Source organism: Oncorhynchus gorbuscha, linkage group LG05 (genome assembly GCF_021184085.1).
Source record: "Oncorhynchus gorbuscha isolate QuinsamMale2020 ecotype Even-year linkage group LG05, OgorEven_v1.0, whole genome shotgun sequence".
NCBI lineage: Eukaryota > Metazoa > Chordata > Actinopteri > Salmoniformes > Salmonidae > Oncorhynchus > Oncorhynchus gorbuscha.
In genome coordinates this window covers 69,304,452-69,330,902 of record NC_060177.1, presented here as the reverse complement: position 1 = coordinate 69,330,902, position 26,451 = coordinate 69,304,452, and the positions used below count along the sequence as shown (strand labels likewise).

Here is a 26,451-nt window from a genome sequence, read left to right as displayed (position 1 = left end):
TCCTCTGGACTGTATGTATTATCCTGTACTGATATGGTCTCTCCTCCTCTCCTCTGGACTGTATGTATTATCCAGTACTGATATGGCCTCTCCTCTGGACTGTATGTATTCTCCAGTATTGATATGGTCTCTCCTCCTCTCCTCTGGACTGTATGTATTATCCAGTACTGATATGGCCTCTCCTCTGGACTGTATGTATTATCCAGTATTGATATGGTCTCTCCTCTGGACTGTATGTATTCTCCAATATTGATATGGTCTCTCCTCCTCTCCTCTGGACTGTATGTATTATCCAGAACTGATATGTCCTCTCCTCCTCTCCTCTGGACTGTATGTATTATCCAGTACTGATATTGTTTCTCCTCTGGACTGTATGTAATAGCCAGTACTGATATGGTCTCTCCTCTGGACTGTATGTATTATCCAGTACTGATATGGCCTCTCCTCTGGACTGTATGTATTATCCAGTACTGATATGGTCTCTCTTCTGGACTGTATGTATTCTCCAGTATTGATATGGTCTCTCCTCTCGTCTGGACTGTATGTATTATCCAGTATTGATATGGTCTCTCCTCCTCTCCTCTGGACTGTATGTATTCTCCAGTATTGATATGGTCTCTCCTCCTCTCCTCTGGACTGTATGTATTCTCCAGTATTGATGTGGTCTCTCCTCTGGACTGTATGTAATAGCCAGTACTGATATGGTCTCTCCTCTGGACTGTATGTAATAGCCAGTACTGATATGGTCTCTCCTCTGGACTGTATGTATTATCCAGTACTGATATGGCCTCTCCTCTGGACTGTATGTATTATCCAGTACTGATATGGTCTCTCCTCTGGACTGTATGTATTATCCAGTACTGATATGGTCTCTCCTCTGGACTGTATGTATTATCCAGTACTGATATGGTCTCTCCTCTAGACTGTATGTATTATCCAGTACTGATATGGTCTCTCCTCCTCTCCTCTGGACTGTATGTATTATCCTGTACTGATATGGCCTCTCCTCCTCTCCCCTGGACTCTATGTATTATCCAGTACTGATATGGTCTCTCCTCTGGACTGTATGTAATAGCCAGTACTGATATGGTCTCTCCTCTGGACTGTATGTATTATCCAGTACTGATATGGTCTCTCCTCTGGACTGTATGTATTATCCAATACTGATATTTTTTCTCCTCTGGACTGTATGTAATATTCAGTACTGATATGGTCTCTCCTCTGGACTGTATGTAATATTCAGTACTGATATGGTCTCTCCTCTGGACTGTATGTAATATTCAGTACTGATATGGTCTCTCCTCTGGACTGTATGTAATATTCAGTACTGATATGGTCTCTCCTCTGGACTGTATGTAATATTCAGTACTGATATGGTCTCTCCTCTGGACTGTATGTAATATTCAGTACTGATATGGTCTCTCCTCTGGACTGTATGTAATATTCAGTACTGATATGGTCTCTCCTCCCCTCCCCTGGACTTTATGTATTATCCAGAACATATATGGCCTCTTCTCTGGACTGTATGTATTATCCAGTACTGATATGGCCTCTCCTCTGGACTGTATGTATTATCCAGTACTGATATGGTCTCTTCTCTGGACTGTATATATTATCCAGTATTGATATGGTCTCTCCTTCTTTCCTCTGGACTGTATGTATTCTCCAGTATTGATATAGTCACTCCTCCTCTCCTCTGGACTGTATGTATTATCCAGTACTGATTTGGTCTCTCCTCTGGACTGTATGTATTATCCAGTACTGATTTGGTCTCTCCTCTGGACTGTATGTATTATCCTGTACTGATATGGCCTCTCCTCTGGACTGTATGTATTATCCTGTACTGATATGGTCTCTCCTCTGGACTGTATGTATTATCCAGTACTGATTTGGTCTCTCCTCTGGACTGTATGTATTATCCTGTACTGATATGGCCTCTCCTCCTCTCCTCTGGACTGTATATATTATCCAGTACTGATATGGTCTCTCCTCTGGTCTGTATGTAATATCCAGTACTGATATGGCCTCTCCTCTGGTCTGTATGTAATATCCAGTACTGATATGGTCTCTTCTCTGGACTGTATGTATTATCCAGTATTGATATGGTCTCTCCTCCTCTACTCTGGACTGTATGTATTATCCAGTACTGATATGGTCTCTCCTCTGGACTGTATGTATTATCCAGTACTGATATTTTTTCTCCTCTGGACTGTATGTAATAATCAGTACTGATATGGTCTCTCCTCTGGACTGTATGTAATATTCAGAACTGATATGGTCTCTACTCTGGACTGTATGTATTCACCAGTATTGATATGGTCTCTCCTCTGGACTGTATGTATTATCCAGTACTGATTTGGCCTCTCCTCTGGACTGTATGTATTATCCAGAACATATATGGCCTCTTCTCTGGACTGTATGTATTATCCAGTACTGATATGGTCTCTCCTCTGGACTGTATGTATTATCCAGTACTGATTTGGCCTCTCCTCTGGACTGTATGTATTATCCTGTACTGATATGGCCTCTCCTCCTCTCCCCTGGACTCTATGTATTATCCAGTACTGATATGGTCTCTCCTCTGGACTGTATGTATTATCCAGTACTGATATGGCCTCTCCTCTGGACGGTATGTGTTATCCAGTACTGATATGGCCTCTCCTCTGGACTGTATGTATTATCCAGTACTGATATGGCCTCTCCTCTGGACTGTATGTGTTATCCAGTACTGATATGGTCTCTCCTCTGGACTGTATGTATTATCCAGTACTGATATGGTCTCTCCTCCTCTCCTCTGGACTGTATGTATTATCCAGTACTGATATGGTCTCTCCTCTGGACTGTATGTATTATCCAGTACTGATATGGCCTCTCCTCTGGACTGTATGTATTCTCCAGTATTGATATGGTCTCTCCTCTCGTCTGGACTGTATGTATTATCCAGTATTGATATGGTCTCTCCTCCTCTCCTCTGGACTGTATGTATTCTCCAGTATTGATATGGTCTCTCCTCCTCTCCTCTGGACTGTATGTATTCTCCAGTATTGATATGGTCTCTCCTCTGGACTGTATGTAATAGCCAGTACTGATATGGTCTCTCCTCTGGACTGTATGTAATAGCCAGTACTGATATGGTCTCTCCTCTGGACTGTATGTATTATCCAGTACTGATATGGCCTCTCCTCTGGACTGTATGTATTATCCAGTACTGATATGGTCTCTCCTCTGGACTGTATGTATTATCCAGTACTGATATGGCCTCTCCTCTGGACTGTATGTATTATCCAGTACTGATTTGGTCTCTCCTCTGGACTGTATGTATTATCCTGTACTGATATTGCCTCTCCTCCTCTCCTCTGGACTGTATATATTATCCAGTACTGATATGGTCTCTCCTCTGGTCTGTATGTAATATCCAGTACTGATATGGCCTCTCCTCTGGTCTGTATGTAATATCCAGTACTGATATGGCCTCTCCTCTGGACTGTATGTGTTATCCAGTACTGATATGGTCTCTTCTCTGGACTGTATGTATTATCCAGTATTGATATGGTCTCTCCTCCTCTACTCTGGACTGTATGTATTATCCAGTACTGATATGGTCTCTCCTCTGGACTGTATGTATTATCCAGTACTGATATTTTTTCTCCTCTGGACTGTATGTAATAATCAGTACTGATATGGTCTCTCCTCTGGACTGTATGTAATATTCAGAACTGATATGGTCTCTACTCTGGACTGTATGTATTCACCAGTATTGATATGGTCTCTCCTCTGGACTGTATGTATTATCCAGTACTGATTTGGCCTCTCCTCTGGACTGTATGTATTATCCAGAACATATATGGCCTCTTCTCTGGACTGTATGTATTATCCAGTACTGATATGGTCTCTCCTCTGGACTGTATGTATTATCCAGTACTGATTTGGCCTCTCCTCTGGACTGTATGTATTATCCTGTACTGATATGGCCTCTCCTCCTCTCCCCTGGACTCTATGTATTATCCAGTACTGATATGGTCTCTCCTCTGGACTGTATGTATTATCCAGTACTGATATGGCCTCTCCTCTGGACGGTATGTGTTATCCAGTACTGATATGGCCTCTCCTCTGGACTGTATGTGTTATCCAGTACTGATATGGTCTCTCCTCTGGACTGTATGTATTATCCAGTACTGATATGGTCTCTCCTCTGGACTGTATGTATTATCCAGTACTGATATGGTCTCTCCTCTGGACTGTATGTAATAGCCAGTACTGATATGGTCTCTCCTCTGGACTGTATGTATTATCCAGTACTGATATGGTCTCTCCTCTGGACTGTATGTATTATCCAGTACCTTTTTGGCCTCTCCTCCTCTCCTCTGGACTGTATGTATTATCCAGTACTGATATGGTCTCTCCTCTGGACTGTATGTAATATTCATTACTGATATGGTCTCTACTCTGGACTGTATGTATTCACCAGTATTGATATGGTCTCTCCTCCCCTCCCCTGGACTGTATGTATTATCCAGTACTGATATGGTCTCTCCTCTGGACTGTATGTATTATCCAGAACATATATGGCCTCTTCTCTGGACTGTATGTATTATTCAGTACTGATATGGTCTCTTCTCTGGACTGTATGTATTATCCAGTATTGATATGGTCTCTCCTCCTCTCCTCTGGACTGTATGTATTCTCCAGTATTGATATAGTCACTCCTCCTCTCCTCTGGACTGTATGTATTATCCAGAACTGATTTGGTCTCTCATCTGGACTGTATGTATTATCCAGTACTGATTTGGTCTCTCATCTGGTCTGTATGTATTATCCAGTACTGATATGGTCTCTTCTCTGGACTGTATGTATTATCCAGTATTGATATGGTCTCTCCTCCTCTACTCTGGACTGTATGTATTATCCAGTATTGATATGGTCTCTCCTCCTCTACTCTGGACTGTATGTATTATCCAGTATTGATATGGTCTCTCCTCCTCTACTCTGGACTGTATGTATTATCCAGTACTTATATGGCCTCTCCTCTGGACTGTATGTATTATCCAGTACTGATATGGTCTCTCCTCTGGACTGTATGTATTATCCAGTACTGATATGGTCTCTCCTCTGGACTGTATGTATTATCCAGAACATATATGGCCTCTTCTCTGGACTGTATGTATTATCCAGTACTGATATGGTCTCTTCTCTGAACTGTATGTATTATCCAGTACTGATTTGGCCTCTCCTCTGGACTGTATGTATTATCCAGTACTGATTTGGCCTCTCCTCTGGACTGTATGTATTATCCTGTACTGATATGGCCTCTCCTCTGGACTGTATGTTTTATCCAGTACTGATATTGTCTCTACTCTGGACTGTATGTATTATCCTGTACTGATATGGCCTCTCCGCTGGACTGTATGTTTTATCCAGTACTGATATTGTCTCTACACTGGACTGTATGTATTATCCTGTACTGGTTTGGCCTCTCCTCTGGACTGTATGTATTATCCTGTACTGATATGGCCTCTCCTCCTCTCCTCTGGACTGTATGTATTATCCTGTACTGATATGGCCTCTCCTCTGGACTGTATGTATTATCCAGTACTGATATGGTCTCTCCTCTGGACTGTATGTATTATCCAGTACTGATATGGTCTCTCCTCCTCTCCTCTGGACTGTATGTATTATCCAGTACTGATATGGTCTCTCCTCTGGACTGTATGTATTATCCAGTACTGATATGGTCTCTCCTCTGGACTCTATGTATTATCCAGAACTGATATGTCCTCCTCTCCTCTGGACTGTATGTATTATCCAGAACATATATGGCCTCTTCTCTGGACTGTATGTATTATCCAGTACTGATATGGTCTCTTCTCTGAACTGTATGTATTATCCAGTACTGATTTGGCCTCTCCTCTGGACTGTATGTATTATCCAGTACTGATATGGTCTCTCCTCTGGACTGTATGTATTATCCAGTACTGATTTGGCCTCTCCTCTGGACTGTATGTATTATCCTGTACTGGTTTGGCCTCTCCTCTGGACTGTATGTATTATCCTGTACTGATATGGCCTCTCCTCCTCTCCTCTGGACTGTATGTTTTATCCAGTACTGATATTGTCTCTACTCTGGACTGTATGTATTATCCTGTACTGATATGGTCTCTCCTCTGGACTGTATGTATTATCCAGTACTGATATGGTCTCTCCTCCTCTCCTCTGGACTGTATGTATTATCCAGTACTGATATGGTCTCTCCTCTGGACTGTATGTATTATCCTGTACTGATATGGCCTCTCCCCTGGACTCTATGTATTATCCAGTACTGATATGGCCTCTCCTCTGGACTGTATGTGTTATCCAGTACTGATATTGCCTCTCCTCTGGACTGTATGTGTTATCCAGTACTGATATGGTCTCTCCTCTGGACTGTATGTATTATCCAATACTGATATTTTTTCTCCTCTGGACTGTATGTAATATTCAGTACTGATATGGTTTCTCCTCTGGACTGTATGTAATATTCAGTACTGATATGGTCTCTCCTCTGGACTGTATGTAATATTCAGTACTGATATGGTCTCTCCTCTGGACTGTATGTAATATTCAGTACTGATATGGTCTCTCCTCTGGACTGTATGTAATATTCAGTACTGATATGGTCTCTCCTCTGGACTGTATGTAATATTCAGTACTGATATGGTCTCTCCTCTGGACTGTATGCATTATCCAGTACTGATATGGCCTCTCCTCTGGACTGTATGTATTATCCAGTACTGATATGGTCTCTCCTCTGGACTGTATGTATTATCCAGTACTGATATGGTCTCTCCTCTGGACTGTATGTTTTATCCAGTACTGATATTGTCTCTACTCTGGACTGTATGTATTATCCTGTACTGGTTTGGCCTCTCCTCTGGACTGTATGTATTATCCTGTACTGATATGGCCTCTCCTCCTCTCCTCTGGACTGTATGTATTATCCTGTACTGATATGGCCTCTCCTCTGGACTGTATGTATTATCCAGTACTGATATGGTCTCTCCTCTGGACTGTATGTATTATCCAGAACATATATGGCATCTTCTCTGGACTGTATGTAATATCCAGTACTGATATGGCCTCTCCTCTGGTCTGTATGTATTATCCAGTACTGATATGGTCTCTTCTCTGGACTGTATGTATTATCCAGTATTGATATGGTCTCTCCTCCTCTACTCTGGACTGTATGTATTATCCAGTACTTATATGGCCTCTCCTCTGGACTGTATGTATTATCCAGTACTGATATGGCCTCCTCTGGACTGTATGTATTATCCAGTACTGATATGGTCTCTCCTCTGGACTGTATGTATTATGCAGAACATATATGGCCTCTCCTCTGGACTGTATGTATTATCCAGTACTGATATGGTCTCTCCTCTGGACTGTATGTATTATCCAGTACTGATATGGTCTCTCCTCTGGACTGTATGTATTATCCAGAACTGATATGGCCTCTCCTCTGGACTGTATGTATTATCCAGTACTGATATGGTCTCTCCTCTGGACTGTATGTATTATCCAGTACTGATATGGTCTCTCCTCTGGACTGTATGTATTATCCAGTACTGATATGGTCTCTCCTCTGGACTGTATGTATTATCCATTACTGATATGGTCTCTCCTCTGGACTGTATGTATTATCCAGTACTGATTTGGCCTCTCCTCTGGACTGTATGTATTATCCAGTACTGATATGGCCTCTCCTCTGGACTGTATGTTTTATCCAGTACTGATATGGTCTCTCCTCTGGACTGTATGTATTATCCAGTACTGATTTGGCCTCTCCTCTGGACTGTATGTATTATCCTGTACTGATATGGCCTCTCCTCTGGACTGTATGTATTATCCAGTACTGATATGGTCCTCTCCTCTGGACTGTATGTATTATCCAGAACTGATATGGCCTCTCCTCTGGACTGTATGTATTATCCAGTACTGATATGGTCTCTCCTCCTCTGGACTGTATGTATTATCCAGTACTGATATGGTCTCTCCTCTGGACTGTAGGTATTATCCAGTACTGATATGGCCTCTTCTCTGGACTGTATGTATTATCCAGTACTGATATGGTCTCTCCTCTGGACTGTATGTATTATCCAGTACTGATATGGTCTCTCCTCTGGACTGTATGTATTATCCAGTACTGATATGGTCTCTCCTCTGACCGTATGTATTATCCAGTACTGATATGGTCTCTCTCTGGACTGTATGTATTATCCAGTACTGATATGGTCTCTCCTCTGGACTGTATGTATTATCCAGTACTGATATGGTCCTCCTCTCCTCTGGACTGTATGTATTATCCAGTACTGATATGGTCTCTCCTCTGGACTGTATGTATTATCCAGTACTGATATGGCCTCTTCTCTGGACTGTATGTATTATCCAGTACTGATATGGTCTCCTCTGGACTGTATGTATTATCCAGTACTGATATGGCCTCTCCCTCTGGACTGTATGTATTATCCAGTACTGATATGGTCTCTCCTCTGGACTGTATGTATTATCCAGTACTGATATGGCCTCTCCTCTGGACTGTATGCATTATCCAGTACTGATATGGCCTCTCCTCTGGACTGTATGTATTATCCAGTACTGATATGGTCTCTTCTCTGGACTGTATGTATTATCCAGTACTGATATGGTCTCTTCTCTGGACTGTATGTATTATCCAGTACTGATATGGTCTCTTCTCTGGACTGTATGTATTATCCAGTACTGATTTGGCCTCTCCTCTGGACTATATGTATTATCCAGTACTGATATGGTCTCTCCTCTGGACTGTATGTATTATCCAGTACTGATATGGCTCTCCTCTGTATGTATTATCCAGTACTGATATGGTCTCTCCTCTGGACTGTATGTATTATCCAGTACTGATATGGTCTCTCCTCTGGACTGTATGTATTATCCAGTACTGATATGGCCTCCTCTCTGGACTGTATGTATTATCCAGTACTGATATGGTCTCTCCTCTGGACTGTATGTATTATCCAGTACTGATATGGTCTCTCCTCTGGACTGTATGTATTATCCAGTACTGATATGGTCCTCTCTCTCTGGACTGTATGTATTATCCAGTACTGATATGGTCTCTCCTCTGGACTGTATGTATTATCCAGTACTGATATGGTCTCTTCCTCTGGACTGTATGTATTATCCAGTACTGATATGGTCTCTCTCTGGACTGTATGTATTATCCAGTACTGATATGGTCTCTCCTCTGGACTGTATGTATTATCCAGTACTGATTTGGCCTCTCCTCTGGACTGTATGTATTATCCTGTACTGATATGGCCTCTCCTCTGGACTGTATGTATTATCCAGTACTGATATGGCCTCTCCTCTGGACTGTATGTATTATCCAGTACTGATATTGTCTCTACTCTGGACTGTATGTATTATCCAGTACTGATTTGGTCTCTCCTCTGGACTGTATGTATTATCCTGTACTGATATGGCCTCTCCTCTGGACTGTATGTATTATCCAGTACTGATATGGTCTCTCCTCTGGACTGTATGTATTATCCAGTACTGATATGGTCTCTCCTCTGGACTGTATGTATTATCCAGTACTGATATGGTCTCTCTCTCCTCTGGACTGTATGTATTATCCAGTACTGATATGGTCTCTCCTCTGGACTGTATGTATTATCCAGTACTGATATGGTCTCTCCTCTGGACTGTATGTATTATCCAGTACTGATATGGTCTCTCCTCTGGACTGTATGTATTATCCAGTACTGATATGGCCTCTCCTCTGGACTGTATGTATTATCCAGTACTGATATGGTCTCTCTCTGAACTGTATGTATTATCCAGTACTGATTTGGCCTCTCCTCTGGACTGTATGTATTATCCAGTACTGATATGGTCTCTCCTCTGGACTGTATGTATTATCCAGTACTGATATGGTCTCTCCTCTGGACTGTATGTATTATCCTGTACTGATTTGGCCTCTCCTCTGGACTGTATGTATTATCCTGTACTGATATGGCCTCTCTCCTCTGGACTGTATGTATTATCCAGTACTGATATTGTCTCTCCTCTGGACTGTATGTATTATCCTGTACTGATATGGTCTCTCCTCTGGACTGTATGTATTATCCAGTACTGATATGGTCTCTCCTCCTCCTCTGGACTGTATGTATTATCCAGTACTGATATGGTCTCTCCTCTGGACTGTATGTATTATCCTGTACTGATATGGCCTCTCCTCTGGACTCTATGTATTATCCAGTACTGATATGGCCTCTCCTCTGGACTGTATGTGTTATCCAGTACTGATATGGCCTCTCCTCTGGACTGTATGTATTATCCAGTACTGATATGGTCTCTCCTCTGGACTGTATGTATTATCCAGTACTGATATGGTTTCTCCTCTGGACTGTATGTATTATCCAGTACTGATATGGTCTCTCCTCTGGACTGTATGTATTATCCAGTACTGATATGGTCTCTCCTCTGGACTGTATGTATTATCCAGTACTGATATGGTCTCTCCTCTGGACTGTATGTAATATTCAGTACTGATATGGTCTCTCCTCTGGACTGTATGTAATATCCAGTACTGATATGGTCTCTCCTCTGGACTGTATGTATTATCCAGTACTGATATGGTCTCTCCTCTGGACTGTATGATTATCCAGTACTGATATGGTCTCCTCTGGACTGTATGTATTATCCAGTACTGATATGGTCTCTCCTCTGGACTGTATGTATTATCCAGTACTGATATGGTCTCTCCTCTGGACTGTATGTTTTATCCAGTACTGATATTGTCTCTCCTCTGGACTGTATGTATTATCCTGTACTGATTTGGCCTCTCCTCTGGACTGTATGTATTATCCTGTACTGATATGGTCTCCTCTCCTCTGGACTGTATGTATTATCCAGTACTGATATGGTCTCTCCTCTGGACTGTATGTATTATCCAGTACTGATATGGTCTCTCCTCTGGACTGTATGTATTATCCAGAACATATATGGCATCTCCTCTGGACTGTATGTATTATCCAGTACTGATATGGCCTCTCCTCTGGACTGTATGTATTATCCAGTACTGATATGGTCTCTCCTCTGGACTGTATGTATTATCCAGTACTGATATGGTCTCTCCTCTGGACTGTATGTATTATCCAGTACTGATATGGTCTCTCCTCCTCTGGACTGTATGTATTATCCAGTACTGATATGGTCTCTCCTCTGGACTGTATGTATTATCCAGTACTGATATGGTCTCTCCTCTGGACTGTATGTATTATCCAGTACTGATATGGCCTCTCCTCTGGACTGTATGTATTATCCAGTACTGATATGGTCTCTCTCTGGACTGTATGTATTATCCAGTACTGATATGGCCTCTCCTCTGGACTGTATGTATTATCCAGTACTGATATGGTCTCTCCTCTGGACTGTATGTATTATCCAGTACTGATATGGTCTCTCCTCTGGACTGTATGTATTATCCAGTACTGATATGGCCTCTCCTCTGGACTGTATGTATTATCCAGTACTGATATGGTCTCTCCTCTGACTGTATGTATTATCCAGTACTGATATGGTCTCTCCTCTGGACTGTATGTATTATCCAGTACTGATATGGTCTCTCCTCTGGACTGTATGTATTATCCAGTACTGATATGGTCTCTCCTCTGGACTGTATGTATTATCCAGTACTGATATGGCCTCTCCTCTGGACTGTATGTATTATCCTGTACTGATATGGCCTCTCCTCTGGACTGTATGTTTTATCCAGTACTGATATTGTCTCTCTCTGGACTGTATGTATTATCCAGTACTGATATGGTCCTCTCCTCTGGACTGTATGTATTATCCAGTACTGATATGGCCTCTCCTCTGGACTGTATGTATTATCCAGTACTGATATGGTCTCTCCTCTCTGACTGTATGTATTATCCAGTACTGATATGGTCTCTCCTCTGGACTGTAGGTATTATCCAGAACTATATGGCCTCTTCTCTGGACTGTATGTATTATCCAGTACTGATATGGTCTCTCCTCTGGACTGTATGTATTATCCAGTACTGATTTGGTCTCTCCTCCTCCTCTCCTCTGGACTGATATTATCCAGTACTGATATGGTCTCTCCTCTGGACTGTATGTATTATCCAGTACTGATATGGTCTCTCCTCTGGACTGTATGTATTATCCAGTACTGATATGGTCCTCTCCTCTGGACTGTATGTATTATCCAGTACTGATATGGTCTCTCCTCTGGACTGTATGTATTATCCAGTACTGATATGGTCTCTCTCTGGACTGTATGTATTATCCAGTACTGATATGGTCTCTCCTCTGGACTGTATGTATTATCCAGTACTGATATGGCCTCTCCTCCTCTGGACTGTATGTATTATCCAGTACTGATATGGTCTCTCCTCTGGACTGTATGTATTATCCAGTACTGATATGGTCTCTCCTCTGGACTGTATGTATTATCCAGTACTGATATGGCCTCTCCTCTGGACTGTATGTATTATCCTGTACTGATATGGCCTCTCCTCCTCTCCTGGACTGTATGTTTTATCCAGTACTGATATGGTCTCTCTCTGGACTGTATGTATTATCCAGTACTGATATTGGCCTCTCCTCTGGACTGTATGTATTATCCTGTACTGATATGGTCTCTCCTCTGGACTGTATGTATTATCCAGTACTGATATGGTTCTCCTCTGGACTGTATGTAATTATTCAGTACTGATATTGTCTCTACTCTGGACTGTATGTATTATCCAGTACTGATATGGCTCTCCTCTGGACTGTATGTATTATCCAGTACTGATATGGTCTCTCCTCTGGACTGTATGTATTATCCAGTACTGATATGGTCTCTCCTCTGGACTGTATGTATTATCCAGAACTGATATGGCCTCTCCTCTGGACTGTATGTATTATCCAGTACTGATATGGTCTCTCCTCCTCTCCTCTGGACTGTATGTATTATCCAGTACTGATATGGTCTCTCCTCTGGACTGTATGTATTATCCAGTACTGATATGGTCTCTCCTCTGGACTGTATGTATTATCCAGTACTGATATGGTCTCTCCTCCTCTCCTCTGGACTGTATGTATTATCCAGTACTGATATGGTCTCTCCTCTGGACTGTATGTATTATCCAGTACTGATATGGTCTCTCCTCTGGACTCTATGTATTATCCAGAACTGATATGTCCTCTCCTCCTCTCCTCTGGACTGTATGTATTATCCAGTACTGATATGGTCTCTCCTCTGGACTGTATGTATTATCCAGTACTGATATGGTCTCTCCTCCTCTCCTCTGGACTGTATGTATTATCCAGTACTGATATGGTCTCTCCTCTGGACTGTATGTATTATCCTGTACTGATATGGCCTCTCCCCTGGACTCTATGTATTATCCAGTACTGATATGGCCTCTCCTCTGGACTGTATGTGTTATCCAGTACTGATATTGCCTCTCCTCTGGACTGTATGTGTTATCCAGTACTGATATTGTCTCTCCTCTGGACTGTATGTATTATCCAATACTGATATTTTTTCTCCTCTGGACTGTATGTAATATTCAGTACTGATATGGTCTCTCCTCTGGACTGTATGTAATATTCAGTACTGATATGGTCTCTCCTCTGGACTGTATGTAATATTCAGTACTGATATGGTCTCTCCTCTGGACTGTATGTAATATTCAGTACTGATATGGTCTCTCCTCTGGACTGTATGTAATATCCAGTACTGATATGGTCTCTCCTCTGGACTGTATGTATTATCCAGTACTGATATGGTCTCTCCTCTGGACTGTATGTATTATCCAGTACTGATATGGTCTCTCTGGTCTCTGGTACTGATATGGCCTATTATCCAGTACTGATATGGCCTCTCCTCTGGACTGTATGTATTATCCAGTACTGATATGGTCTCTCCTCTGGACTGTATGTATTATCCAGTACTGATATGGTCTCTCCTCTGGACTGTATGTATTATCCAGTACTGATATGGTCTCTCCTCTGGACTGTATGTATTATCCAGTACTGATATGGCCTCTCCTCTGGACTGTATGTATTATCCAGTACTGATATGGCCTCTCCTCTGGACTGTATGTATTATCCTGTACTGATATGGCCTCTCCTCTGGACTGTATGTATTATCCAGTACTGATATGGTCTCTCCTCTGGACTGTATGTATTATCCAGTACTGATATGGTCTCTCCTCTGGACTGTATGTATATTATCCAGTACTGATATGGTCTCTCCTCCTCTCTGGACTGTATGTATTATCCAGTACTGATATGGTCTCTCCTCTGGACTGTATGTATTATCCAGTACTGATATGGTCTCTCCTCTGGACTCTATGTATTATCCAGAACTGATATGTCCTCTCCTCCTCTCCTCTGGACTGTATGTATTATCCAGTACTGATATGGTCTCTCCTCTGGACTGTATGTATTATCCAGTACTGATATGGTCTCTCCTCCTCTCCTCTGGACTGTATGTATTATCCAGTACTGATATGGTCTCTCCTCCTCTCCTCTGGACTGTATGTATTATCCTGTACTGATATGGCCTCTCCTCCTCTCCCTGGACTCTATGTATTATCCAGATATGGCCTACTGTATGTGTTATCCAGTACTGATATTGCCTCTCCTCTGGACTGTATGTGTTATCCAGTACTGATATGGTCTCTCCTCTGGACTGTATGTATTATCCAGTACTGATATGGTTTCTCCTCTGGACTGTATGTATTATCCAGTACTGATATGGTCTCTCCTCTGGACTGTATGTAATATTCAGTACTGATATGGTCTCTCCTCTGGACTGTATGTAATATTCAGTACTGATATGGTCTCTCCTCTGGACTGTATGTAATATTCAGTACTGATATGGTCTCTCCTCTGGACTGTATGTAATATTCAGTACTGATATGGTCTCTCCTCTGGACTGTATGTAATATCCAGTACTGATATGGTCTCTCCTCTGGACTGTATGTATTATCCAGTACTGATATGGTCTCTCCTCTGGACTGTATGTAATATTCAGTACTGATATGGTCTGTATGTAATATCCAGTACTGATATGGTCTCTCCTCTGGACTGTATGTATTATCCAGTACTGATATGGTCTCTCCTCTGGACTGTATGTATTATCCAGAACTGATATGGCCTCTCTCCTCTGGACTGTATGTATTATCCAGTACTGATATGGTCTCTCCTCTGGACTGTATGTATTATCCAGTACTGATATGGCCTCTCCTCTGGACTGTATGTATTATCCAGTACTGATATGGCCTCTGCTCTGGACTGTATGTATTATCCAGTACTGATATGGTCTCTCCTCTGGACTGTATGTATTATCCAGTACTGATATGGTCTCTCCTCTGGACTGTATGTATTATCCAGAACTGATATGGCCTCTCCTCTGGACTGTATGTATTATCCAGTACTGATATGGTCTTCCTCTGGATCCAGTACTGATATGGTCTCTCCTCTGGACTGTATGTATTATTCAGTACTGATATGGTCTCTCCTCTGACTGTATGTAATATTCAGTACTGATATGGTCTCTCCTCTGGACTGTATGTATTATCCAGTACTGATATGGTCTCTCCTCTGGACTGTATGTATTATCCAGTACTGATATGGTCTCTCCTCTGGACTGTATGTATTATCCAGTACTGATATGGTCTCTCCTCTGGACTGTATGTATATTCAGTACTGATATGGTCTCTCCTCTGGACTGTATGTATTATCTACTGATATGGTCTCTCCTCTGGACTGTATGTATTATCCAGTACTGATATGGTCTCTCCTCTGGACTGTATGTATTATCCAGTACTGATATGGTCTCTCCTCTGGACTGTATGTATTATCCAGTACTGATATGGCCTCTCCTCTGGACTGTATGTATTATCCAGTACTGATATGGTCTCTCCTCTGGACTGTATGTATTATCCAGTACTGATATGGTCTCTCCTCTGGACTGTATGTATTATCCAGTACTGATATGGTCTCTCCTCTGGACTGTATGTATTATCCAGTACTGATATGGCCTCTCCTCTGGACTGTATGTATTATCCAGTACTGATATGGCCTCTCTCCTCTGGACTGTATGTATTATCCTACTGATATGGTCTCCTCTCTGGACTGTATGTATTATCCAGTACTGATATGGCCTCTCCTCTGGACTGTATGTATTATCCTGTACTGATATGGCCTCTCTCCTCTGGACTGTATGTATTATCCAGTACTGATATGGCCTCTCCTCTGGACTGTATGTATTATCCAGTACTGATATGGTCTCTCCTCTGGACTGTATGTATTATCCAGTACTGATTTGGCCTCTCCTCTGGACTGTATGTATTATCCAGTACTGATATGGTCTCTCCTCCTCTCCTCTGGACTGTATGTATTATCCAGTACTGATATGGTCTCTCCTCCTCTGGACTGTATGTATTATCCAGTACTGATATGGCCTCCTCCTCTGGACTGTATGTATTATCCAGTACTGATATGGCCTCTCCTCTGGACTGTATGTATTATCCAGTACTGATATTGGTCTCTCTCTGGACTGTATGTATTATCCAGTACTGATATGGTCTCTCCTCTGGACTGTATGTATTATCCAGATACTGGACTGTATGTAATATTCAGTACTGATATGGTCTCTCCTCTGGACTGTATGTATATTCAGTACTGATATCCAGGACTGTACAGTACTGATATGGTCTCTCCTCTGGACTGTATGTATTATCCAGTACTGATATGGTCTCCTCTGGACTGTATGTAATATCCAGTACTGATATGGTCTCTCCTCTGGACTGTATGTATTATCCAGTACTGATATGGTCTCTCCTCTGGACTGTATGTATTATCCAGTACTGATATGGTCTCTCTCTGGACTGTATGTATTATCCAGTACTGATATGGCTCTCCTCTGGACTGTATGTATTATCCAGTACTGATATGGCCTCTCTGGACCTCTGGACTGTATGTATTATCCAGTACTGATATGGTCTCTCCTCTGGACTGTATGTAATAGCCAGTACTGATATGGTCTCTCCTCTGGACTGTATGTATTATCCAGTACTGATATGGCCTCTCCTCTGGACTGTATGTATTATCCAGTACTGATATGGTCTCTCCTCTGGACTGTATGTATTATCCAGTACTGATATGGTCTCTCCTCTGGACTGTATGTATTATCCAGTACTGATATGGTCTCTCCTCTAGACTGTATGTATTATCCAGTACTGATATGGTCTCTCCTCTGGACTGTATGTATTATCCAGTACTGATATGGTCTCTCCTCTGGACTCTATGTATTATCCAGAACTGATATGTCCTCTCCTCCTCTCCTCTGGACTGTATGTATTATCCAGTACTGATATGGTCTCTCCTCTGGACTGTATGTATTATCCAGTACTGATATGGTCTCTCTCCTCTGGACTGTATGTATTATCCAGTACTGATATGGTCTCTCCTCTGGACTGTATGTATTATCCAGTACTGATATGGCCTCTCCTGGACTGGTACTGATATGGCCTCTCCTCTGGATGTATGTATTATCCAGTACTGATATGGTCTCTCCTCTGGACTGTATGTATTATCCTGTACTGATATGGTCTCTCCTCTGGACTGTATGTATTATCCAGTACTGATTTGGCCTCTCCTCTGGACTGTATGTAATATTCAGTACTGATATGGTCTCTCCTCTGGACTGTATGTAATATTCAGTACTGATATGGTCTCTCCTCTGGACTGTATGTAATATTCAGTACTGATATGGTCTCTCCTCTGGACTGTATGTAATATTCAGTACTGATATGGTCTCTCCTCTGGACTGTATGTAATATTCAGTACTGATATGGTCTCTCCTCTGGACTGTATGTAATATTCAGTACTGATATGGTCTCTCCTCTGGACTGTATGTATTATGCAGAACATATATGGCCTCTCCTCTGGACTGTATGTATTATCCAGTACTGATATGGTCTCTCCTCTGGTCTGTATGTATTATCCAGTACTGATATGGCCTCTCCTCTGGACTGTATGCATTATCCAGTACTGATATGGCCTCTCCTCTGGACTGTATGTATTATCCAGTACTGATATGGTCTCTCCTCTGGACTGTATGTATTATCCAGTACTGATATGGTCTCTCCTCTGGACTATATGTATTATCCAGAACATATATGGCCTCTTCTCTGGACTGTATGTATTATCCAGTACTGATATGGTCTCTTCTCTGGACTGTATGTATTATCCAGTACTGATTTGGCCTCTCCTCTGGACTGTATGTATTATCCTGTACTGATATGGCCTCTCCTACTCTCCTCTGGACTGTATGTATTATCCTGTACTGATATGGCCTCTCCTCTGGACTGTATGTATTATCCAGTACTGATATGGTCTCTCCTCTGGACTGTATGTATTATCCAGTACTGATATGGCCTCTCCTCTGGACTGTATGTATTATCCAGTACTGATATGGTCTCTCCTCTGGACTGTATGTATTATCCAGTACTGATATGGTCTCTCCTCCTCTCCTCTGGACTGTATGTATTATCCAGTACTGATATGGTCTCTCCTCTGGACTGTATGTATTATCCAGTACTGATATGGTCTCTCCTCTGGACTGTATGTATTATCCAGTACTGATATGGTCTCTCCTCTGGACTGTATGTATTATGCAGTACTGATATGGCCTCTCCTCTGGACTGTATGTATTATCCAGTACTGATATGGTCTCTCCTCTGGACTGTATGTATTATCCAGTACTGATATGGCCTCTCCTCTGGACTGTATGTATTATCCAGTACTGATATGGCCTCTCTGGACTGTATGTATTATCCAGTACTGATATGGTCTCTCCTCTGGACTGTATGTATTATCCAGTACTGATATGGTCTCTCCTCTGGACTGTATGTATTATCCAGTACTGATATGGTCTCTCCTCTGGACTGTATGTATTATCCAGTACTGATATGGTCTCTCCTCTGGACTGTATGTATTATCCAGTACTGATTTGGCCTCTCCTCTGGACTGTATGTATTATCCTGTACTGATATGGCCTCTCCTCCTCTCCTCTGGACTGTATGTATTATCCTGTACTGATATGGCCTCTCCTCCTCTCCTCTGGACTGTATGTATTATCCAGTACTGATATGGCCTCTCCTCTGGACTGTATGTATTATCCTGTACTGGTTTGGCCTCTCCTCTGGACTGTATGTATTATCCTGTACTGATATGGCCTCTCCTCCTCTCCTCTGGACTGTATGTATTATCCAGTACTGATATGGTCTCTCCTCTGGACTGTATGTATTATCCAGAACATATATGGCCTCTTCTCTGGACTGTATGTATTATCCAGTACTGATATGGTCTCTCCTCCTCTCCTCTGGACTGTATGTATTATCCAGTACTGATATGGTCTCTCCTCCTCTCCTCTGGACTGTATGTATTATCCAGTACTGATATGGTCTCTCCTCTGGACTGTATGTATTATCCAGTACTGATATGGTCTCTCCTCCTCTCCTCTGGACTGTATGTATTATCCATTACTGATATGGTCTCTCCTCTGGACTGTATGTATTATCCAGTACTGATATGGCCTCTCCTCTGGACTGTATGTATTATCCAGTACTGATATGGTCTCTCCTCTGGACTGTATGTATTATCCAGTACTGATTTGGCCTCTCCTCTGGACTGTATGTATTATCCTGTACTGGTTTGGCCTCTCCTCTGGACTGTATGTATTATCCTGTACTGATATGGCCTCTCCTCCTCTCCTCTGGACTGTATGTATTATCCTGTACTGATATGGCCTCTCCTCCTCTCCTCTGGACTGTATGTATTATCCTGTACTGATATGGCCTCTCCTCTGGACTGTATGTATTATCCTGTACTGATATGGTCTCTCCTCTGGACTGTATGTATTATCCAGTACTGATTTGGCCTCTCCTCTGGACTGTATGTATTATCCTGTACTGATATGGCCTCTCCTCTGGACTGTATGTATTATCCTGTACTGATATGGCCTCTCCTCTGGACTGTATGTATTATCCAGTACTGATATGGTCTCTCCTCTGGACTGTATGTATTATCCAGAACATATATGGCCTCTTCTCTGGACTGTATGTATTATCCAGTACTGATATGGTCTCTCCTCCTCTCCTCTGGACTGTATGTATTATCCAGTACTGATATGGTCTCTCCTCCTCTCCTCTGGACTGTATGTATTATCCAGTACTGATATGGTCTCTCCTCTGGACTGTATGTATTATCCAGTACTGATATGGTCTCTCCTCCTCTCCTCTGGACTGTATGTATTATCCATTACTGATATGGTCTCTCCTCTGGACTGTATGTATTATCCAGTACTGATATGGCCTCTCCTCTGGACTGTATGTATTATCCAGTACTGATATGGTCTCTCCTCTGGACTGTATGTATTATCCAGTACTGATTTGGCCTCTCCTCTGGACTGTATGTATTATCCTGTACTGATATGGCCTCTCCTCTGGACTGTATGTATTATCCAGTACTGATATGGTCTCTCCTCTGGACTCAGTACTGATATGGTCTCTCCTCTGGACTGTATGTATTATCCTGTACTGATATGGTCTCTCCTCTGGACTGTATGTATTATCCTGTACTGATATGGTCTCTCCTCTGGACTGTATGTATTATCCAGTACTGATATGGTCTCTCCTCTGGACTCCCTCTGGACTGTATGTATTATCCTGTACTGATATGGTCTCTCCTCTGGACTGTATGTATTATCCAGTACTGATTTGGCCTCTCCTCTGGACTGTATGTATTATCCTGTACTGGTTTGGCCTCTCCTCTGGACTGTATGTATTATCCTGTACTGATATGGCCTCTCCTCCTCTCCTCTGGACTGTATGTATTATCCTGTACTGATATGGCCTCTCCTCTGGACTGTATGTATTATCCAGTACTGATATGGTCTCTCCTCTGGACTGTATGTATTATCCAGAACATATATGGCCTCTTCTCTGGACTGTATGTATTATCCAGTACTGATATGGTCTCTCTGGACTCCTCTGATATGGTCCTCTGGACTGTATGTATTATCCAGTACTGACTGTATGTATTATCCTCCTCTCCTCTGGACTGTATGTATTATCCAGTACAGATATTGTCTATCCTCTGGACTGTATGTATTATCCAGTACTGATATGGTCTTATCCTCCTCTCCTCTGACTGTATGTATTATCCAGTACTGATATGGTCTCTCCTCTGGACTCCTACTGATATGGCCTCTGGACTGTATGTATTATCCTGTACTGATATGGCCTCTCCTCCTCTCCTCTGGACTGTATGTATTATCCAGTACTGATATGGCCTCTCCTCTGGACTGTATGTGTTATCCAGTACTGATATTGCCTCTCCTCTGGACTGTATGTATTATCCAGTACTGATATGGTCTCCTCCTCTGGACTGTATGTATTATCCAATACTGATATTTTTTCTCCTCTGGACTGTATGTAATATTCAGTACTGATATGGTCTCTCCTCTGGACTGTATGTAATATTCAGTACTGATATGGTCTCTCCTCTGGACTGTATGTAATATTCAGTACTGATATGGTCTCTCCTCTGGACTGTATGTAATATTCAGTACTGATATGGTCTCTCCTCTGGACTGTATGTAATATTCAGTACTGATATGGTCTCTCCTCTGGACTGTATGTAATATTCAGTACTGATATGGTCTCTCCTCTGGACTGTATGTATTATGCAGAACTGATATGGTCTCTCCTCTGGACTGTATGTATTATCCAGTACTGATATGGTCTCTCCTCTGGACTGTATGTATTATCCAGTACTGATTTGGCCTCTCCTCTGGACTGTATGTATTATCCTGTACTGGTATGGCCTCTCCTCTCTGACTGTATGTATTATCCAGTACTGATATGGTCTCTCCTCTGGACTGTATGTATTATCCTGTACTGATATGGTCTCTCCTCTGGACTGTATGTATTATCCAGTACTGATTTGGCCTCTCCTCTGGACTGTATGTATTATCCTGTACTGATATGGCCTCTCCTCTGGACTGTATGTATTATCCTGTACTGATATGGCCTCTCCTCCTGGACTGTATGTATTATCCAGTACTGATATGGTCTCTCCTCTGGACTGTATGTATTATCCAGAACTGATATGGCCTCTTCTCAGGACTGTATGTATTATCCAGTACTGATATGGTCTCTGCTCCTGTATGTATTATCCAGAACATCCTCTGGACTGTATGTATTATCCAGTACTGATATGGTCTCTCCTCCTCTCCTCTGGACTGTATGTATTATCCAGTACTGATATGGTCTCTCCTCTCTGGACTGTATGTATTATCCAGTACTGATATGGCCTCTCCTCTGGACTGTATGTATTATCCAGTACTGATATGGTCTCTCCTCTGGACTGTATGTATTATCCAGTACTGATATGGTCTCTCCTCTGGACTGTATGTATTATCCAGTACTGATATGGTCTCTCCTCTGGACTGTATGTATTATCCAGTACTGATATGGTCTCTCCTCTGGACTGTATGTATTATCCAGTACTGATATGGTCTCTCCTCTGGACTGTATGTATTATCCAGTACTGATATGGCCTCTCCTCTGGACTGTATGTATTATCCAGTACTGATATGGCCTCTCCTCTGGACTGTATGTATTATCCTGTACTGATATGGCCTCTCCTCTGGACTGTATGTATTATCCTGTACTGATATGGTCTCTCCTCTGGACTGTATGTATTATCCAGTACTGATTTGGCCTCTCCTCTGGACTGTATGTATTATCCTGTACTGGTTTGGCCTCTCCTCTGGACTGTATGTATTATCCTGTACTGATATGGCCTCTCCTCTGGACTGTATGTATTATCCTGTACTGATATGGTCTCTCCTCTGGACTGTATGTATTATCCAGTACTGATTTGGCCTCTCCTCTGGACTGTATGTATTATCCTGTACTGGTTTGGCCTCTCCTCTGGACTGTATGTATTATCCTGTACTGATATGGCCTCTCCTCCTCTCCTCTGGACTGTATGTTTTATCCAGTACTGATATTGTCTCTACTCTGGACTGTATGTATTATCCTGTACTGGTTTGGCCTCTCCTCTGGACTGTATGTATTATCCTGTACTGATATGGCCTCTCCTCCTCTCCTCTGTACTGTATGTATTATCCTGTACTGATATGGCCTCTCCTCTGGACTGTATGTATTATCCAGTACTGATATGGTCTCTCCTCTGGACTGTATGTATTATCCAGAACATATATGGCCTCTTCTCTGGACTGTATGTATTATCCAGTACTGATATGGTCTCTCCTCTGGACTGTATGTATTATCCAGTACTGATATGGTCTCTCCTCCTCTCCTCTGGACTGTATGTATTATCTTGTACTGATATGGCCTCTCCTCCTCTCCCCTGGACTCTATGTATTATCCAGTACTGATATTGCCTCTCCTCTGGACTGTATGTGTTATCCAGTACTGATATTGCCTCTCCTCTGGACTGTATGTATTATCCAGTACTGATATTGCCTCTCCTCTGGACTGTATGTGTTATCCAGTACTGATATGGTCTCTCCTCTGGACTGTATGTATTATCCAATACTGATCTTTTTTCTCCTCTGGACTGTATGTAATATTCAGTACTGATATGGTCTCTCCTCTGGACTGTATGTAATATTCAGTACTGATATGGTCTCTCCTCTGGACTGTATGTAATATTCAGTACTGATATGGTCTCTCCTCTGGACTGTATGTAATATTCAGTACTGATATGGTCTCTCCTCTGGACTGTATGTAATATTCAGTACTGATATGGTCTCTCCTCTGGACTGTATGTAATATTCAGTACTGATATGGTCTCTCATCTGGACTGTATGTAATATTCAGTACTGATATGGTCTCTCCTCTGGACTGTATGTAATATTCAGTATTGATATGGTCTCTCCTCTGGACTGTATGTAATATTCAGTACTGATATGGTCTCTCCTCTGGACTGTATGTAATATTCAGTACTGATATGGTCTCTCCTCTGGACTGTATGTAATATTCAGTACTGATATGGTCTCTCCTCTGGACTGTATGTATTATCCAGAACCTTTTTGGCCTCTCCTCTGGACTGTATGTATTCACCAGTATTGATATGGTCTCTCCTCCCTCCCCTGGACTTTATGTATTATCCAGAACATATATGGCCTCTTCTCTGGACTGTATGTATTATCCAGTACTGATATGGCCTCTCCTCCCCTCCCCTGGACTTTATGTTTTATCCAGTACTGATATTGTCTCTACTCTGGACTGTATGTATTATCCTGTACTGGTTTGGCCTCTCCTCCGGACTGTATGTATTATCCTGTACTGATATGGCCTCTCCTCCTCTCCTCTGGACTGTATGTATTATCCTGTACTGATACTGATATGTATTATCCAGTACTCTCTCCTCTGGACTGTATGTATTATCCAGTACTGATTTGGCTTCTCCTCTGGACTGTATGTATTATCCTGTACTGATATGGCCTCTCCTCTGGACTGTATGTATTATCCTGTACTGATATGGCCTCTCCTCCTCTCCTCTGGACTGTATGTATTATCCTGTACTGGTATGGCCTCTCCTCTGGACTGTATGTATTATCCTGTACTGTTATGGCCTCTCCTCCTCTCCCTGGACTGTATGTATTATCCAGAACATATATGGCCTCTCCTCTGGACTGTATGTATTATCCAGTACTGATATGGTCTCTCCCGTGGACTGTATGTATTATCCAGTACTGATATGGCCTCTCCTCTGGACTGTATGTATTATCCAGTACTGATATGGTCTCTCCCTGGACTGTATGTATTATCCAGTACTGATATGGTCTCTACTCTGGACTGTATGTATTCACCAGTATTGATATGGTCTCTCCTCCTCTCCTGGACTGTATGTATTATCCAGTACTGATATGGTCTCTCCTCTGGACTGTATGTATTCTCCAGTATTGATATAGTCACTCCTCCTCTCCTCTGGACTGTATGTTTTATCCAGTACTGATATGGTCTCTGCTCTGGTCTGTATGTATTATCCAGTACTGATATGGTCTCTCCTCTGGACTGTATGTATTATCCTGTACTGATATGGCCTCTCCTCCTCTCTTCTGGACTGGATGTATTATCCTGTACTGATATGGCCTCTCCTCTGGACTGTATGTATTATCCTGTACTGATATGGCCTCTCCTCTGGACTGTATGTATTATCCAGTACTGATATGGTCTCTCCTCTGGACTGTATGTATTATCCAGAACATATATGGCCTCTCCTCTGGACTGTATGTATTATCCAGTACTGATATGGTCTCTCCTCTGGACTGTATGTATTATCCAGAACATATATGGCCTCTCCTCTGGACTGTATGTATTATCCAGTACTGATATGGTCTCTCCTCTGGACTGTATGTATTATCCAGTACTGAGATGGTCTCTCCTGGACTGTATGTATTATCCAGAACTGATATGTCCTCTCCTCCTCTCCTCTGGACTGTATGTATTATCCAGTACTGATATGGTCTCTCCTCTGGACTGTATGTATTATCCAGTTCTGATTTGGCCTCTACTGTGGACTGTATGTATTATCCAGAACTGATATGTCCTCTCCTCCTCTCCTCTGGACTGTATGTATTATCCAGTACTGATATGGTCTCTCCTCTGGACTGTATGTATTATCCAGTTCTGATTTGGCCTCTACTCTGGACTGTATGTATTATCCAGAACTGATATGTCCTCTCCTCCTCTCCTCTGGACTGTATGTATTATCCAGTACTGATATGGTCTCTCCTCTGGACTGTATGTAATAGCCAGTATTGATATGGTCTCTCCTCTGGACTGTATGTAGTAGCCAGTACTGATATGGTCTCTCCTCTGGGCTGTATGTATTATCCAGAACTGATATGTCCTCTCCTCCTCTCCTCTGGACTGTATGTATTATCCAGTACTGATATGGTCTCTCCTCTGGACTGTATGTATTATCCAGTACTGATATGGTCTCTCCTCCTGTATGTATTATCCAGTCTGGACTGTATGTATTATCCAGTACTGATATGGCCTCTCCTCCTCTCCTCTGGACTCTATGTATTATCCAGTACTGATATGGCCTCTCCTCTGGACTGTATGTATTATCCAGTACTGATATGGCCTCTCCTCTGGACTGTATGTATTATCCAGTACTGATATGGTCTCTCCTCTGGACTGTATGTATTATCCAGTACTGATATGGTTCTGGACTGTATGTAATATCCAGTACTGATATGGTCTCCTGGACTGTATGTATTATCCAGTACTGATATGGTCTCTCCTCTGGACTGTATGTAATATCCAGTACTGATATGGTCCTCTCCTCCTCTCCTCT

At 42.2% G+C, this 26,451-nt stretch overlaps 1 protein-coding gene across 1 annotated transcript in view; it reads left to right on the top strand.

Annotated features, from left to right (window-relative positions):
* LOC124034922 (SET-binding protein-like) overlaps positions 1-26,451 on the top strand; it is a 128,748-nt gene that overhangs the window by 72,050 nt on the left and 30,247 nt on the right. The gene's annotated exons all lie outside the window — the stretch shown is intronic.